A 19,882-nucleotide genomic window follows, 5' to 3' on the forward strand; every position below is an offset into this window, starting at 1 on the left:
CAGCCAGCTTAAGCGACGCAGATCTTGAGAGCGCTCCCAGGTAGGCAATTACCCCAGTGGAACTCCTTGCCAGAGCAGCGCGTGGCAGGCCCCCGTGGAGGATCAACGCAGTGGCTGAACACCAAGAAGGAAATGGCCCTTGGAGTCCGGGACATCTGAAACTTGGTAAGACTAGTCTTTGGAACTTGCCCACTCCATTTGAATGGAAGCGTGGCCTGATCACCCACGGTGTGCCAGTACCAGCACTTTGGTTTTTGTTTTTGACTTGACGTGGGTTGGTTGGATTGGTTGATACTTTAGTTTTGGTTTTGACCTGGCTTGGATTTCTTGATACTCTGATTTTGGTTTTGATTCTGGTTTGGCGTAAACTGTAAAAGTGTGTGTGTGCCCTTTTTACCCATTCTTTGTTTTCTGGTGTGCGTGTGGTGTGAGCGTGGTGTTCTGTCTCGAAGAAGCATGGGTCAGGCACAAAGTAAGCCCACCCCACTAGGAACTATGTTAAAAAACGTCAAGAAAGGATTTAAGGGAGACTATGCAGTACTGTGACACTAGGAAAACTTAAAACTTTGTGTAAGGTAGACTGGCCAGCATTAGAGGTGGGTTGGCCATCAGAAGGAAGCCTGGACAGGTCCCTTGTTTCACAAGTATGGCACAAGGTAACCTGTAAGCCAAGGCACCCAGACCAGTTCCTGTACATAGAAAATCAAAGAGAGGAGGAATGCCGACAAATACTGAGGAGCAGATGGCAGAAACAGAGAGAAACAACGAGGAACAGTTTGAGTGCCAGAAACTGTTCGAGTGCCAGATGCAGGTGGGGGCCCCCAAGGAGGAAGAGGAGGATGCGGGCCTGGTGGCTGAGGCCGAGGCCATGGCTGCCAGCTGGATGCTCAATTTCCTCTGCCTCTCTCTTTGCCGAGCTTTCCGCAACAGCCACTCCGAGGACTTCTGCCAGACCCGCAATGGCACTGAGGTTACTATTCATGGACTATCCAGTCTAACAGCTGACCAGTTGAGAATGATATACATATGTCAGTTTTTGACAAGAGTTGCAGCAGGAAAAACCTTTGATGCACAGTTTGAAAATGATGAACAAATTACACCCTTGGAATCAGCCCTGACGATTTGGGGTTTGATTGAAAAGGAACATGACAAACTTCATGAAAAAATACAGAATTTAATTAAAATTCAAGCTATAGCTGTTTGTATGGAAATGGCAACTTGAAAGAACCAGAAGAAGTCTTTGAAAGAATATTTGGTGATCCAAATTCTTTATGCCTTTCAAAAGCAAATTGCTTATGATAATCTCTCAGAAAGATACATTTCATTCCTTTTTTCAACAATTCAGCTACAACCACATGGTGGAGAAAAGTAAGAGTTATGTGAATTACGTCGTAAGTGAAAAATCATCAACCTTTCTAATGAAGGCAGCAGCAAATGTAGTAGAAAGTAAAAGAACAAGAACAATAACTTCTCAAGATAAACCTAATGGTAATGATGTTGAAATGGAAACTGAAGCTAACTTGGATACAAGAAAAAGGTCTCACAAGAATCTTTTCTTATCTAAGTTGCAACATGGAACCCAGCAACAAGACCTTAATAAGAAAGAAAGAAGAGTAGGAACTCTTCAAAGTACAAAAAAGAAAAAACAAAGCAGAAGAGCCACGGAAAGCAGAATACCTGTTTCAAAGAGTCAACTGGTAACTCCTGAAAAACATCGAGCTAGAAAAAAGCAGGCATGGCTTTGGGAAGAAGACAAGAATTTGAGATCTGGTGTGAGGAAATATGGAGAGGGAAACTGGTCTAAAATAATATTGCATTATAAATTCAATAACCAGGAAAGTATGTTAAAAGACAGATGGAGGACCATGAAGAAACTAAAACTGATTTGCTCAGAGAGCAAAGACTGATTGTGTTTGTAAAAGCTTGATGAAAGGACAGTTAAGTATTTTGATCGCTGCATTTTATTTGAAACTTGCATCATTGACATATTTTAAAACTTTTGTTTAAAACATTACAGTATTTTTCTGTGACCATCAATTAACATGAGGGTTTCTGCTGTAAAAGCTAAAGCATATGCTATCATTGTTTTCTTTAAGAACCTTATTTTGATAAAATGTAAATTTGTTGAACCCTGCTACATTTAGTATCCCCACCCCCAAATTCTGTTCCAATGAAAAAATTAAAACCTGATATGAAAAAAAAAAAAATTCTGTTAACCTATTTTGTGTCTGTAGGCTGACCTCAACCCTGTAACATAACCCATTAAAATGAATTTTCTTTTTTTTTTTAAGACAGAGTTTCTGTTGCCCAGGCTGGAGTGCAGAGGCTCAATTTCAGCTCACTGCAACCTCTGCCTCCTGGGTTCAAGCGATTTTCCTGCCTCAGCCTCCTGAGTAGCTGGGATTACAGGCACACACCACCACGCCCAGCTAATTTTTGTATTTTTAGTAGAGACAGGGTTTCACCATGCTGGTCAGGATGGTCTTGAACTCCTGACTTTGCGATCCGCCTACCTTGGCCTCCCAAAGTGCTGAGATTACAGACATGAGCCACTGCGTCCTGCTTAAAATGAATTTTCTAGATGATTGAATAACAATAGTCCTTTGATATGAGATAATGACTTGGTTTATGGCCTTAATATACTACTTAATTACTTAAGATGTTTACTAATAGAATGATAAATATACAAAGTAACCTATAAGCATGACATACTTTTGCTTTCAGTAGTTTCATGTAAAGAAAAAAAACTTGAAGGGCGGGGCGAGGTGGCTCACGCCTGTAATCCCGGCACTTTGGGAGGCCGAAATGGGCGGATCACAAGGTCAGGAGATCGAGACCATCCTGGCTAACACCGTGAAACCCCATCTCTACTAAAAATACAAAAAATTAGCCAGGCGCGGTGGCGGGCGCCTGTAGTCCCAGCTACTCGGGAGGCTGAGGCAGGAGAATGGCGTGAACCCGGGAGGCGGAGCTTGCAGTGAGCCGACATCGCGCCACTGCACTCCAGCCTGGGCGATAGAGCAAGACTCCGTCTCAAAAAAAACAAAACAAAACAAAACTTGAAAATAGTAATTTGAGGATCCACGGGAACAATAGACACTGGGGAGGTAGGGTGGGGAGCAGGAGCAAGAGCTGAAAAACTACCTACTGGGTACTCTGCTCACTACCTGGGTGACGGGATCATCTGTACCCCAAACTGCAGCATCACATAGTATACCTGTTCCCTGAATCTAACATAAAAATAGAAATAATTTTTTTAAAAAAGAAAAAGACAATAGTATTACCCATGGGGCAAAATTTGTACTATTAGCAAGAATTATTTTGTGTCTCATTTAGAAACAATTTGACTTTTGTTCCAGTGTTTAAACTTTGACAAAAATGGTTTTGAACAGATCTTTATAACCTGATGCCATAAATACAAGATTCTCTGATACCTTCATTTAATATGTCAATATTGGGCCTAAAACAGTATTCTGTAAAGCTTAAATTGGTATTAACTATGATCACCTTGATGTCTGTGATAGATAATAAACAAGGTCATACATACCTTCCTAAGCAATTTTGTTTTTTCACTAACATTTTATTCTTTAAAAGATTTAGACTAACAGAATTATTTAGCATTTCGTGTTGTGTGCTTTATTTAGCAAGTGAGTAAAAATATTGGAATATTGAAGTATTTGCATAAAAAATCAAATGGTAGTGTTTTGTAATCTCTATTGTATTTCCTATTAAGGTTTTGTATATTACTTTCCCATTATTCCTGAATTTGTTATCCTGTATATAAACAGAAACATGGATGAGTAAAAAAAAAAAGAAAGAAAGAAAGAAAGAAAGAAAGAATCAAAGAGAGAAAGAAAAAAAGAAACAGAGGGATATACAAGTAGTTTTTTTTAAAAAAAAAAAAAAGTGTACCCTATTCCTTTAAAAGCCAAGGTAAATTTAAAACCTATAATTGATAATTGAAGGTATTCTCCATAACCCTGTAACACTCCAATACCACTTTGTTGTCAGTGTAAACAAGGGCGTATCCCAAAAGCACTGAGGCCTTCCTATCAAAAATCCTTAACCCAGTAACCTTCAGATGGCCCAAATGCATTCAATCTGTAGCAGCAACTGCTTTGCTAACAGAAAAAAGTTAAAAAATAACTTTTAGAGGAAACCTCATTGTGAGCACACCTCATCAGTTCAGAAGTATCCCAAGGGGAAAAAAAAAAAAAAAAAAGGATGATTTAATATCAACCACTGAAAATTCCCTTAACCCAGCAGGTTTCCTAACAGGGGATCTAAATCTTAATTACCATACAAAGGTCAGACCAGACCTAGGAGGAACTCCCTTCAGGACAGGATGATCGATGGGTCCTCCTGGGTAATTGAAGGGAAAAAAAAAAAAAGGTAATCTACACCAATTCTAAGTTAATTTAGACAAAACAGGTCTTATTAATAGCAAAGGGTAATTAAAATCCCAAACTTACAAGATTTTCAACAAAAGTAAAGTTTGCTAAAAGTTAACAGTGTAACATGTATTATAGTAACTTCTAATCTTGTGGCCTTAGACAGTCTAGTCCACAGACATTAAAGAAGTTCACTTTGAAAAAGAATGGTTATCATCTTCGAAAAAAAAAGGAAAAAAAAGGGGGGCAGAATTTATGTAAAAAGAGTATTATATGGTAAATTGTTGTCCTGAAATAAGTTAACTGGTTGTGTAAAGAAAGAAATGTTTGTAATAAGTCAGAAAGTTGAGGCATGTTGAAGAATTGTCTGACAAAGTCGTGAAAGAGAAAAATGTCATAAAAAAATTTATACAAGAAATGTTGTATAATTTAGAAGTAACTAGGCCTTCTAAACGTAAAACTATTGGGAAAAAGAAAACAGTTTATGTGCAAGGTGTATAAGGAAAGTAAAATACACCTTTGGTAAAAGGATTATAAGGAGGCATAAAAATGTAAATTTTTACCTACATTAAAAGGTTTAAAAAAATTGTTTTGAAGGTTTAAGCAAGTTTTAAAATGTTAATTACAAAAAAAGTCTGTGTGTAAACATATTAGCTAAACTGAAAAAGGTATCATCCAGTTTTTCTGTGAACTGGACATTAAAGTAAAAACACAACGGGTGTTTCTTAAAGCATTAACCTGCTCTTTAACAAAGATTATAAAAGGTTAAAAAGAGTCTATAAAAATCTTATCTTATGGTCCGACATTAAAAATTAAATAAACATGTATACAAAGTTTTATTAAAACTAAGTTTAACATTAATAGCACATTAATATAAAGGTGAAATTTAGCTTATCTGGTATAAAAATCATACAAGAAGCATTATTAAATATAAAATGGTGTTTGGCTTTCTTTGGTCTAAAAACTAATAAAAATAGGTGCTAAAGAAAATTTCTTAGTAAGAAGGCACCAAAGACTATAAAGTCCACTGTTGGTCGGGTGCAGTGGCTCACGCCTGTAATCCCAGCACTTTGGGAGGCTGAGGTGGGCGGATCACGAGGTCAAGAGACTGAGACCATCCTGGCCAACATGGTGAAACCCCGTCTCTGCTAAAAATACAAAAATTATCTAGGCGTGGTGGTGCATTCCTGTAGTCCCAGCTACTCGGGAGGCTTAGGCAGGAGAATCACTTGGACCCAGGAGGCAGAGTTTGCAGTGAGCCGAGATCGCGCCACTGTACTCCAGCCTGGTGACAGAGTGAGACTCCATCTCCAAAAATTAAAAAAAATAAAATAAAGTGCACTGTTTATGTCCCCACATTTAAAACAAAAAGTCAATTTCTTAGAAATTATATACTTGGTTTATCTTCCACTTTCCATTCCCTCAAAACTAAGTCTTTTAACACAGGTACCACCCTTAGAATTTCCAGTAAACCAGCACCAGCCTGAAGATCACCTTCTTATCAAAGGGTGGAAAGAAGAAAAACTTGAGCCAGCCTAGGAAGGACCCTAACTTGTGCTGCTAACCACCGAGACTGCTGTTTGTACAGCAGAAAAGGGATGGACTCATCACACATGAGTCAAAGCACTACCCTCTCCGGAGTCATAGGCCACAGTCCCAGGGGAAAACCCTACCAAACTAAAGCTAAGAAAAATTTAACTCTTTCATCTGTTCTATTACTCTTTCTTATTTCCTCGCTCTGTTGCTGACCATCTGGTTATTAACATAACCAAGTTGATTTCGCCTCAAACTATTGCATTTAATGCTTGCCTTGTTATACCCTGTAGGGACTTGCAAAGTCCAAGACAGCTTTCTACCTCAGAAAAGTACCTCCATCCCTCCTGACTCTCCTCAGACTGGGCATTAGTAAATTAGGACCATTTAATCCGAGGAAATTTCGATAAAGACTCCGGTGTCAACCAGGACACTGGGGAGCAACCAGTCTTGCTCCCCAATGTAGAACTTTTATGCCGTAGTTGGTCCAACATTCTGTGGACCGCTAAAGAGCAAGGATGGACTGCCCCAACCAGTTTTTGTAATTTCCCAAAATCATACATTCGTTTTACTAGAGGGTCATAGAAGTTAAAGACTTAAAACAAACTTTGGCAATTAAGACAGCATACCAAGATGCAAATGCCTGGTTAGAATGGGTCAAATATTCTATCTGCACGTTAAACAAAAGCAATAGTTATGCTTGTGCACATGTCAGGCCAGAGGCCCAGATTGTCCCCTTTCCACTAAGGTGGTCCTCCAGTCGACCAGGTGTGGGCTGCATGGTAGCTCTTTGCCAGGATTCTACAGCCTGGAGTAATAAGTCATGCCAAGTTCTCTCTGCTATATCCCAAAGTCCAGCACCCTGCGGGTCAGCCCCCGAAGGCCATCCAGCCTCCATCTCCCAACACTAAGTTCACTTCGTGTCTCTCACGACAAGGAGGAAACAGCGTTCCTTGGAGACCTGAAGGGATGCAGTGAGCTTAAAAATTTTCAAGAGCTTATCAATCAGTCAGCCTTTGTTCATCCCCGAGCAGATGTGCAGTGGTATTGTGTTGGACCTTTACTAGGCACTCTGCCGAATAACTGGAGTGGCACTTGTACTTTAGTCCAATTGGCCATCCCTTTCACCCTGGCATTTCATCAACCAGAAGGAGGAAACGTAAGACATCGTAAAGCAAGAGAAGCCCCTTATAGGTCTTTCAACTCTCACGTCCATTTAGACACAATGAGAGCCCCACAGGGAATACCAGATCAATTTAAAGCTTGAAATCAAATAGCTGCAGGATTTGAGTCAATATTTTGGTAGGTGACAGTTAATAAAAATCTAAATTGGATAAACTACATCTATTACAACCAACAGCAATGAGCTTTTCATGAGTTAAAAGAAAAACTCATGTCAGCCCCAGCCCTGGGGCTGCCTGACCTGACAAAACCCTTTATACCCCATGTGTCAAAAACAGAAAAAATGGCAGTTAGAGTTTTAACCCAGACTGTGGGACCCTGGCCAAGGCCAGTGGCCTATCTCTCAAAACAATAGACGGGCTTTCCAAAGCCTGGCCCCCATGTCTAAGGGCCCTGGCAGCAACCAGCCCTTTTAGCACAGGAAGCAGATAAACTAACCCTTAGGCAAAACCTGAATATAAAGGCCCCCTATGCTGTGGTAACATTAATGACTACCAAAGGACATCATTGGTTAACAAATGCTAGATTAACCAAGTATCAAACCTTGCTATGTGGAAAATCCCCGCATAATCACTGAACTTTGCAATACCCTAAACCCCGCCACCTTGATCCCGGTATCAGAGAGCCCAGTTGAACATAACTGTGTAGAAGTGTTGGACTCAGTTTATTCCAGCAAGCCCAACCTCTGAAACCATCCATGAACTTCAGTAGACTGTGAATGGTATGTGGACGGGAGCAGCTTAGCCAACCCTTGCATAGTGACCCTGAAGAAGACGACAAGCCCTACTCTAGTCACACCGGGAAGCTGACTGGTCCATGCACAGCCAAAGCATGAGAAAACTCATCGCAGGACTCATTTTCCTTAAAATTTGGACTTGTACAGTAAGGACTTTAACTGACCTTCCTCAGACTGAGGACTGTTCCCAGTGTATACATCAAGTCACTAAGGTAGGACAAAAAGTTGCTACAGTCCTATTATTTTATGATTATTATAAGTGTACCAGGACTCTAAAAAAAACTTGTTTGTATAATGCTATTCTATGTAAGGTATGTAGCACAGGAAATGACCAACCTGATGTGTGTTATGACTCATCTGAGCCTCCCATGACCACAGTTTTTGAAATAAGATTAAAGACTAAGGACTGGTGAGGGCTCATAAATGATACGAGCAAAGTGTTAGCCAAAACAAAAGAAAAAGAGGTGCCCAAACAAGTCACCTTGAAGTTTGATGCTTGTGCTGTCAATATTAATAGTAATAAGTTAAAAAGAGGATATGGTTATCTTAATTAAGAAAAAGGCTATATGGCAAAAAAAATGAGTACATTTGTCATAAATTAAGACTGTGTAGAAATAAACATAGATACTGGTCTTGTGTCATTTAGGCTACTTAGATTAAAAAAAATCCTGTCCACCTTCAGAAAGGGAAAAGTGGCCATTCCCATACCAGTGGTCAGTGTAACCCCTTAGAACTAGAAATAACCAATCCCCTTGATCCTCTCTGGAAAAAAGGAGAGCATGTAACCCTAGGAATCAATAAGGCTAGACTGGATCCTCGAGTAAATATCGTAGTTTGAGAAGAAGTTTATAAACGCTCTCCTGAGCCAGTATTTCAAACCTTCTATGATAAACTGAATGTACCAGTACCAGAAATTCCAGGAAAAACAAGAAATTTGTTTTTGCAATTAGTCGAACACATAGCCCTGTTACTGAATTTCACTTCATGCTATGTATGTAGAACTATAATAAGAGATCAATGGCCATGGGAAGCCCAAGAATTAGTACCTACACACCCAGTTCCTGATGAATTCCCAGCTCAAAAGAATCACCCTGATAAATTCTAGGTCCTAAAAGCCTCAATCATTAGACAATACTGTATAGCAAGAGTGGGGAAGGACTTCATCCTTCCTGTAGGAAGACTTAGCTGCCTTAGGCAAAAACTGTATAATACTACAAAAACAGCCACTTAGTGGAGTTCAAACCACACTAAGAAAAATCCATTTAGTAAATTCCCAAAGTTGCAAACTGTGTGAACCCACCCGGAGTCCCACCAGGACTGGACAGCCCCCACTGGATTATACTGGATATGTGGGCATAGAGCTTACACCAAATTACCTGACCAGTGGGCAGGTAGTTGTGTTATTGGCACTATTAAACCATCTTTCTTCCTATTGCTCATAAAGACAGGCGAACTCCTAGGCTTCCCTGTCTGTGCTTCCTGCAAAAAGAGAAACATAGCTATAAAAAATTAAAAAGATAATAAATGGCCCCCTGAGAGAATCATACAATATTATAGGCCTGGTACTTAGGGACAAGATGGCTCGTGGGGATACCCGACCCCCTTTTACATGCTCAACTGAATCATACGGTTACAAGCTGTCTTAGAAATAATCAATAATAAGACTGGCAGAACCTTGACTATTCTGGCCTGGCAAGAAACTCAAATGAGAAATGCTATCTATCAAAATAGATTAGCTCTTGACTACTTGCTAGCAGCTGAAGGAGATGTCTGTAGAAAATTTAACCTTACTAATTGCTGTCTACACATAGATGATCAAGGGCAAGTAGTTAAAGACATAGAAATATGACAAAACTGGCACATGTGCCCATGCAAGTGTGGCATGGATTTGATCCTGAGACCATGTTTAGAAAATGGTTCCCAGCACTAAAAAAATTTAAAACTCTTATAATAGGAGTTATAATAGTAATAAAAACCTGCTTACTGCTCCCTTGTTTGCTACCTGTACTTCTTCAAATGATAAAAAGCTTCATTGCTACCTTAGTTCACCAAAATGCTTCAGCACAAGTGTACTATATGAATCACTATCGATCTGTCTTGCAAGAAGACATAGTAGTAAAAATGAAAGTGAGAACTTCCACTCAAAAGAGGAAAATAAAGGAGGAGACCACCCCTCATATTGTCTTATGCCCAATTTCTGCCTCCAAAGAAAGAAGAAGTAAAAACTAAAAGGCAGAAATGAAATCCACAAGCAGACAACCCAGCACCACACCCTGGGCCTGGTAGTTAAAGATTGACCCCTGACCTAATTGGTTATGTTATCTATAGATTACAGACATTGTATAGAAAAGCACTGTGAAAAATCCCCATCCTGTTCTGTTCTGTTCTAATTACCAGTGCATGCAGCCCCCAGTCACATACCCCCTGCTTGCTCAATCGATCATGACCCTCTCATGCAGACCCCCTTAGAGTTATGAGCCCTTAAAAAGGACAGGAATTTCTCACTTGAGGAGCTTGGTTGTTGGAGAAGTGAGTCTTGCTGAAGCTCCCGGCTGAATAAAGCCCTTCCTTCTTTAACTCGGTGTCTGAGGAGTTTTGTCTACGGCTTGTCCTGCTACAATAGAAAAGCTCATTTTTATATTTTTATAAAATAATCTTGATACTAAAATCTGATAAAATATTAAAACAAAAAATACAGTCAGAGGTACATATGCTTTATAGTCACATTGAGATAAATTATATATTTCACAATTTAATCATTTAAAGACTCAAAAAAGTCAGGAATAAATTTTCAGGGTAAAATAATCTATCAAATACTCATTTCGTGTTAGAGAAGAGGTAATAATAGGATAAGCAAATAGTTGTTAGAGCCAATTAAATGGGATGACCAACAAAGAACTGTTTCACAGATATTGAATTGAGGTTTAAGATCATCATGGCGGACAAGAGGCAGGACTAGATTGCAGCTCTGGACAGGGCAGTGTGTGGAGGCCCGCATTGTGAATTTTAGCTCCAGATCAACTGCAAGAACAAACCAGCAATCCCAAGAGGACCCACACACCCTCTGAAGGAGGCGGACTGCTCCTGCAGGACCTGGGACACCCCCCCCCAAACTATGAGTGCCCCAACCGCGGAAGTGGGCACACTTCCCACTGGAGAAGTTGAAGGTCTTTACCTGGAGAAGTTTCTCACTTTACCTGGAGCTGAGTCAATTTGGAGAGCTGAGCAAAATGCAGGGGTAGAGGAAGCAGCAGATAGGCCCTGTGGGGGAGCTCACTGGGTCCCTTAGCAGGCCATTCCTGCCTGGCACCACAGGGATCCAATGGGAGAGGAGCAGAGGGTAAAACTACACAGGAACAAGTAAGTCTCTAGCTTAACTTTGTAAAAATTTGAACGGGGTGAGAAGCCTCGTGGCCAGAACTCAGGGGAGGGCACAAATCCAGTGGGCAGACTCCACAGCAGGAGAAGAACCAAGCCCTTTTCTTTCACAGCTAGGAAGCAGGTAGCCTGGGGCAGGTTTTCAAGCCCATAATAGCTCTCCACCTGGAAACGAACTGGGGGCTGTTGGTGGGCGGTGGGGGTGTGGCACAGTGAGAGTGAGACCAGCCCTTCAGTTTTTGTGGGAGCTGGGTGAGGCCTGGAACTGCTGGCTTTCCCTACAACCTGCATGACTCAGCAGAGGCAGCCATAATCCTCCTAGGTACACAACTCCAGTGACCTGGGAATCTCACCCCTATTCCCCACAGCAGCTGCAGAAGACCTGCCCAAGGAAGGTCTGAGCTCAAATTTAGCCCCACCCCCACCTGATGATGGTCCTTCCCTACCCACCCTGGTAGCAGAAGACAAAGGGCATATAATCTTGGGAGTTCTAGGGCCCCACCCACCACCAGTTCCTCCCCATACTACTGCAGCTGATGCCCTCTGGAAAGCACCACCTCCTGGCAGGAGTCCAACCAGAACAAAAATAGAGCATTAAACCACCAAAGCTAAGAACCCTCAAGGAGTCCATTGCACCACTCCCCACCTGCCACCTCCACCAGAACAGGCACTGATATCCATGGCCGAGAGACCCATAGATGGTTCACATCACAAGATTCTATGCAGACAGTCCCTAGTACCAGCCCGGACCAGGTAGACTCACTGGGTGGGTGGCTAGACTCATAAGAGAGACAACAATCACTGCAGTTCAGCTCACAGGATGCCACATCCATAGGAAAAGAGGGAGAGTGCTACATCAAGGGAACACCACTTGGGACAAAAGAATCTGAACAACAGCCTTCAGCCCTAGACCTTCTCTCTGACGGAGCCTACCCAAATGAGAAGGAATCAGAAAACCAACTCTGGTAATATGACAAAACAAGGCTCTTCAACACCCCAAAAAAATCATACCAGTTCACCAACAATGGATCCAAACCAAGAAGAAATCCCTGATTTACCTAAAAAAGAATCCAGGAGGTTAGTTATTAAGCTAATCAGGGAAGGACCAGAGAAAGGTGAAGCTCAATTCAAGGAAATCCAAAAAATGATACAAGAAGTAAAGGGAGAAATATTCAAGGAAATAGGTGACTTAAAGAAAAAACAATAAAAAATTCAGGAAACCTTGGACACACTTTTAGAAATGCGATATGCTCTGGAAAGTCTCAGCAACAGAATTGAACAAGTAGAAGAAAGAAATTCAGAGCTCAAAGACAAGGTCTTCGAATTAACCCAATCCAACAAAGACAAAGTAAAAAAATAAGAAAATATGGACAAAGCCTCCAAGAAGTCTGGGATTATGTTAAATGACCAAATCTGAGAATAATCGGTGTTCCTGTGGAAGAAGAGAATTCTAAAAGTTTGGAAAACACATTTGGGGGAATAATCAAGGAAAACTTCCCCAGCCTTGCTAGAGACCTAGACATCCAAATACAAGAAGCACAAAGAACACCTGGGAAATTCATCACAAAAAGATCTTCACCTAGGCATATTTTCATCAGGTTATCCAAAGCTAAGACAAAGGAAAGAATATTAAGAGCTGTGAGACAGAAGCACCAGGTAACCTATAAAGGAAAACCTATCAGATTAACAGCAGATTTATCAGCAGAAACTCTACAAGCTAGTAGGGATTGGGGCCCTATCTTCAGCCTCCTCAAACAAAACAATTATCAGCCAAGAATTTTGTATCCAGTGAAAGAAACTAAGCATCATATATGAAGGAAAGATACAGTCTTTCTCAGACAAACAAATGCTGAAAGAATTCCCCATTCCCAAGCCACCACTACAAGAACTGCTAAAAGGAGCTCTAAATCTTGAAACAAATCCTGGAAACACATGAAGACAGAACCTCTTTAAAGCATAAATCACACAGGAACTATAAAATAAAAATACAAGTTAAAAAGCAAGAACAAAAAAACAAAAAAACCAAAGTACACAGGCAACCAAGAGCACGATGAATGCAATGGTACCTCACATTTCAATATCAATATTGAATGTAAATGGCCTAAATGCTCCACTTAAAAGATGCAGAACCACAGAATGGATAAGAACCCACCAACCAACCATCTGCTGCCTTCAGGAGACTCACCTAACACATAAGGACTCACATAAACTTAAAGTAAATGGGTGGAAAAAGGCATTTCATGCAAATAGACACCAAAAGCGACCAGGGGTAGCTATTCTTATATCAGACAAAACAAACTTTAAAGTAACAGCAGTTAAAAGAGACAAAGAGGGACGTTATATAATGGTAAAAAGGCCTTCTCCAACAGGAAAATATCATAATACTAAACATATATGCACCTAAAACTGGAGCTCCCAAATTTATAAAACAATTACTAATAGACTTAAGAGATGAGATTGACAGCAACACAATAATAATGGACTTCAATGCTCCACTGACAGCACTGGACAGGTCATCAAGACAGCAAGTCAACAAATAAATAATGGATTTAAACTATACCTTGGAACAAATGGACTTAACAGATATATACACAACATTTCATCCAGCAACTGCAGAATGCAAATTTTATTCAACAGCACATGGAACTTTCTCCAAGATAGACCATATGATATGTCATAAAACGAGCCTCAATGAATTTAAGAAAATTGAAATTATATCAAGCATTCTCTCAGACCACACTGGAATAAAACTGGAAATCAACTGCAAAAGGAACCTGTAAAACCATGCAAATACGTGGAAATTAAATAACCTGCTCCTGAATGAGCTTTGGGTCAAAAACAAAATCAAGATGAAAATTTAAAAATTCAGCTGGGTGTGGTGACTCATGCCTGTCATCCCAGCAGTTTGGGAGGCCAAAGTGAGTGGATCACCTGAGGCCAGGAGTTCAAGACCAGCCTGGCCAACATGGTGAAACCCCATCTCTACTAAAAATACAAAAATTAGCTGGGCATGGTGGTGTGTGCCTGTAATCCCAGCTACTTGGGAGGCTAAGGCATGAGAATCACTTGAACCTGGGAGGCAGAGGTTGCAGTGAGCTGAGATCGTGCCACTGCACTCCAGCCTGGGTGAAACAGCAAAATTCTGTCTCAAAAAAAAAAAATTCTTCAAACCAAACAACAATAATGACCCAGCCTACCAAAACCTCTAGGATACAGCAAAGGCGGTTCTAAGAGGAAAGTTCACAGCCCTAAATGCCTACATCAAAAACTCTGAAAGAGTACAAACTGACACTGTAAGGTAACACCTCAAGGAACTAGAGAAACAAGAACAAACCAAACCCAAACCCATCAGAAGAAAGGAAATAACCAAGGTCAGAGCAGAACTAAATGAATTGAAACAGAATTAAAAACAAAAATCACATGATCATTTCAATAGATGCAGAAGAAGCGTTTGACGAAATCCAGCATCTCTTCACGATTAATACTCTCAGCAAAATCAGCATACAAGGGACATACCTTAATGTACTAAAAGCCATCTATGACAAACCCACAGCCGACATAATACTGAATGGAGAAAAGTTGAAAGCATTCCCTCTGAGAATTGGAACAAAACAAGGTGCCAACTGTCACCACTCTTCTTCAACATAGTACTGGAATTCCTAGCCAGAGCAATCAGACAAGAGAAAGAAATAAAGGGCATCCGAATTGGTAAAGAGGAAGCCAAACTGTCACTGTTTGCTGATGATTTGATCGTTTACCTTTAAAACCATGAGGATTCCTTCAGAAAGCTCCTACAACTGATAAAAGAATTCAGCAAAGCTTCCAGATACAAGATTAATGTACACAAATCAGTAGCTCTTCTATACACAAACAGTGACCAAGCAGAGATCAAATCAAGAACTCAACCCCTTTTACAATAGCTGCAAAAAAAAAATAAAATACTTAGGAATATACCTAACCAAGGAGTCGAAAGACCTTTACAAAGAAAGCTACAAAACACTGCTGAAAGAAATCATAGATGACACAAACAAATAGAAACATATCTCATGCTCATGGATAGGTAGAATCAGTATTGTGAAAATGACCCTACTGCCAAAAGCAATCTAAAAATTCAATGCAATCGCCTTCAAAATACCACCATCATTCTTCACAGAATTAGAAAAAAACAATTCTAAAATTCATATGGAACCAAAAAAGAGCCCACATAGCCAAAGCAAGACCAAGCAAAAAGAACAAATCTGGAGGCATCACACTACCTGATTTCAAACTATACTATACTATAAGGCCATAGTCACCAAAACAGCATAGTAGTAGTACAAAAATAGGCACATAGGCCCACGAAACAAAAATAGACAACCAAGAAATAAACCCAAATACTTACAGCCAACTGATCTTTGAGAAAGTAAACAAAAATATAAAGTGGGCAAAGGACACCCTTTTCAACAAATGGTGCTGGGGCAATTGGCTAGCCACATGTAGGAGAATGAAACTGGATCCTCATCTCTCACATTTTATAAAAACCAAGATGGATTAAGGACTTAAACCTAAGACCCGAAACTATAAAAATTATAGAAGACAACATTGGAAAAACCCTTCTAGACATTGGCTTAGGCAAGGATTTCATGACCAAGAACCCAAAAGCAAATGCAATAGAAGCAAAGATAAATAGCTGGGACCTAATTAAACTAAAGAGCTTTTGCACGGCAAAAGAAACAGTCAGCAGAGTAAACAGAAAACCCACAGAGCAGGAGAAAATTTTCACAATCTATACATCTGACAAAGGACCAATATCTAGAATCTACAACAAACTCAAACAAATCAGTAGGAAAAAAACAAACAATCCCATCAGAAAGTGGGCTAAGGACATGAATAGACAATTCCCAAAAGAAGATATACAAATGGCCAACAAACATGAAAAAATGCTCAACATCACTAATGATCAGGGAAATGCAAATCAAAACCACAGTGTGATACCACGTCACTCCTGCAAGAATGGCCATAATCAAAAAATGAAAAAACAGTAGATTTTGGGATGGATGCAGTGAACAGGGAACCCTTCTACACCGCTGGTGGGAATGTAAACAGTACAGCCGCTATGGAATACAGTGTGGAGATTCCTTAAAGAACTAAAAGTAGAATTACCATTCAATCCAACAATCCCACTACTGGGTATCTACCCAGAAGAAAAGAAGTATTATTCAAAAAAGACACTTGCACGTGCATGTTTATAGCAGCACAATTCACAATTGCAAAATCGTAGAACCAACCCAAATGCCCATCAATCAATGAGTGGTTAAATAGTGATATATATATATACACACATATATATATGTCACATATATATATCACATATATATCACATATATATATGATGGAATATTATGCAGCCATAAAAAGGAATGAATTACCAGCATTTGCAGTGACCTGGACGAGATTGGAGACTATTATTCTAAGTGAAGTAACTCAGGAATGGAAAACCAAATATTGTATGTTTTTACTGATATGTGGGAGCTAAGCTATGAGGACACAAAGGCATAAGAATGATACGATGGACATTGGGGACTTGAGGGGAAGAATGGGAGGGGGTGAGGGATTAAAGACTACAAATATGATGCAGTGTATACTGCTGGAGTAATAGGTGCACCAAAAGCTCACAAATCACCACTAAAGAATTTACTCACATAACCGAATACCACCTGTACCCCAATAACTTATGAAAAATTTTTTAACAAGAAAAAAAAAACTGCTTCATAGATATTCAGTCGAAATCTAAATTAATATGATAAAGTCTCTCAGAGTACCAAAATAACCCTAATACCACAGCCAGCCTGATGTGTAGACGTTAATATGTGCAATATGGAAGAGATTTATAGGCTCACATCTTATTATTTTAGTTACATTCACACAAATAGGCATCATCTCTGAACATAAAAATAGGGCTGAGCATGGTGGCTCATGCCTATAATTCCTGTGCAGGCTGAGGCAGGAGGATCGCCTGAGACCAGGAGTTCAAGATCAGCCTGGGCAATATAGCAACACTCTGTCTCTACAATAAATAAATACATAAATTTTTAAAAATTATTTATTCAAATGTGGTAGCTCTACAGCTGGAGTGAATTACCCTAAAAAATAAACGAAAAAAAAAATGTGGTGGCACATGCCCATAGTACTGGCTACTCAGAAAGATGAGATGGGAGGATCCCTTGAGGCCAGGAGTTCAAGACTGCAGTGAGCTATAATTGAGCCACTGGTCCCCAGCCTGGATGATGGAGCAAGAGCCTGTTCTAAGAAAATAAAAATATAAATACACAAGTAACTAAAAAATAATCATGTAAAACTAATTATGTGTGTCTTCACCACATCTATTCAACAAATTCTAGGAAGTTCTAGTCAGAGCTAATGAGGCAAGCATAAGAAAGAAAATGTATCCCAATTGGAAAAGAAGAAGTAAAATTGTTAACAAAAATGGGTTCCAATCCAGACCCCAAAAGAGGGGTCTTGGTTCTTGCACAAGAAAGAATTTGGGGCAAGTCCATAGAGTGAAGTGAAAGCAAGTTTATTAAGAAAGTACAGAAACAAAAGAATGGCTACTCCATAGACAGAGCAGAAGCATGGGCTGCTCAACTGAGTATAGTTGTAGCTATTTCTTGGTTATATGCTAAACAAAGGGTGAATTATTCATGAGTTTTCCAGAAAGGGGTGGAGGATTCTTGGAACTGAGGGTTCTTCCCCTTTTTAGACCATATAGGTAGCTTCCAGACATTGCCATGGCATTTGTGAACTGTTATGGTGCTGGTGGGAGTGTCTTTTATCATGTTAATGCATTATAATTAGTGTATAATGAGCAGTGAGGATGACCAGAGGTCACTTTCATTGCCATCTTGGTTTTGGTGGCAGCTTTTCTGCCATATTCTGTTTTATCAGCAGGATCTTTGTGGTCTGTATCTTGTGATACCAGTCCTGCCAACCTATCTCATCCTGTGGCTAAGAATGCTTAACCTCCTGGGAATGCAGCCCAGCAGCTCAGATCCTCATTTTACCCACCCCCTATTCAAAATGAAGTCACTCTGCTTCGAATGCCTCTGACATATCCCACCCCAGCTTTTAAAAGGGGACCCTTAAAGGGTTGTAGAGGGATAAAGATCCATCTTCTGTGAATTCTTCAGGTTGAATAGGGGCAATGATATTCCTGCCTAACTACCAGGGTCCCTTGTATTCAGGGTAGAGAGGAGCTCTTTTGAACACAAAAGTATCTGAGACAGGTCTCAATCAATTTAGAAAGTTAATTTTGCCAAGGTTAAGGATGCACCCGTGAATAGCCTCAGGATGTCCTGATGACATATGTTCAAGGCGGTTGGGGTACAATTTGCTTTTACACATTTTAGGGAGACATAATACATCAATCAATACATGTAAGATTTACATATATTTGATCTGGAAGGTCAGGACAACTAGAAGTCGGAATCGGGGGGTCATAGGTAGATTATTAATTTTTCTGATTGGCAATTTGTTAAAAGAATTATTATCAATAGAAAGGAATGTCTCTATTACAATAAAAAGTTGTGGAGACCAAGGTTTTTTTTTTTTTTTTTTTTTTTTTTGAGATGGAGTCTCACTCTGTCGCCCAGGCTGGAGTGCAGTGGCACAATCTCAGCTCACTGCAAGCTCCACCTTCCGAGTTCATGCCATTCCTGCCTCAGCCTCCCAAGTAGCTGGGACTACAGGCGCCCGCCACCATGCCCAGCTAATTTTTTGTATTTTTTTAGTAGAGACGGGGTTTCACCATGTTAGCCAGGATGGTCTCAATCTCCTGACCTTGTGATTCACCCGCCTCGGCCTCCCAAAGTGCTGGGATTACAGGCGTGAGCCACCACGCCTGGCCAGACCAAGGTTTTATCATGTAGATAAAGCCTCCAAGTAGCAGGCTTCAGAGAGAATAGGTTGTAAATGTTTCTCATCTGGCTTAAGATCTGTGTTGATGTTAATGCTGGTTGGCTGTTCCTGAATTCCAAAATGGAGGAGGGTATAATGAGTTACCTCCGACCCACCCTTCCCATCATGGCCTGAAACCAGTTTTTCAGGTTAACTTTAAAATGCCCTTGGCCAAGAGGAGGGGTCCATTCAGATGGTTGAGGGGCCTCAGAAATTATTTTTGGTTTACAGGTGGTTCCTAAAAAAACTTAAATGTGGAATTGCCATATGAGCCAGCAATCCCACTTCTAGGTATATACCCAAAAGAATTAAAAGCCGAGACTCAGACACATGTTTGTACACCAATCACCCCAAACATTCATCAACAGATAAAATGTGGCATGTATATATGTGTGTGTGTGTGTGTGTGTTTCAGCCCCATCCCCATCCCAACCTCAGGTGAAGGGAGAGGAGCTACAGATTGAGTTTAATCACCAATGGCCAATGAGTCAACGAATCATGCTCCAATTATATCTGAGGGAAAATACTTGTAAGTGATAAATAAGTGAGAAATGTTGTAATAAATACAGGTGGCCAGGCACGGTGGCTCACAGTTGTAATCCCAGCACTTTGGGAGGCTAAGGGGGACATATCACTTGAGCCCAATGGCTAGAGATCAGCCTGGGCAATATGATGAAACCCCATCTCTATAAAAAATACAAAAATTAGCCTGGTGGGTCAGCACATGCCT

General features: G+C 40.3%; 1 pseudogene; it reads left to right on the top strand.

Moving 5' to 3' along the window:
- The first annotated feature begins 718 nt into the window (after positions 1-718).
- On the top strand, positions 719-1,907 carry LOC100587556 (annotated as a pseudogene).
- The last annotated feature ends 17,975 nt before the right edge of the window (positions 1,908-19,882 follow it).

Source organism: Nomascus leucogenys, chromosome 16, assembly GCF_006542625.1.
Source record: "Nomascus leucogenys isolate Asia chromosome 16, Asia_NLE_v1, whole genome shotgun sequence".
NCBI lineage: Eukaryota > Metazoa > Chordata > Mammalia > Primates > Hylobatidae > Nomascus > Nomascus leucogenys.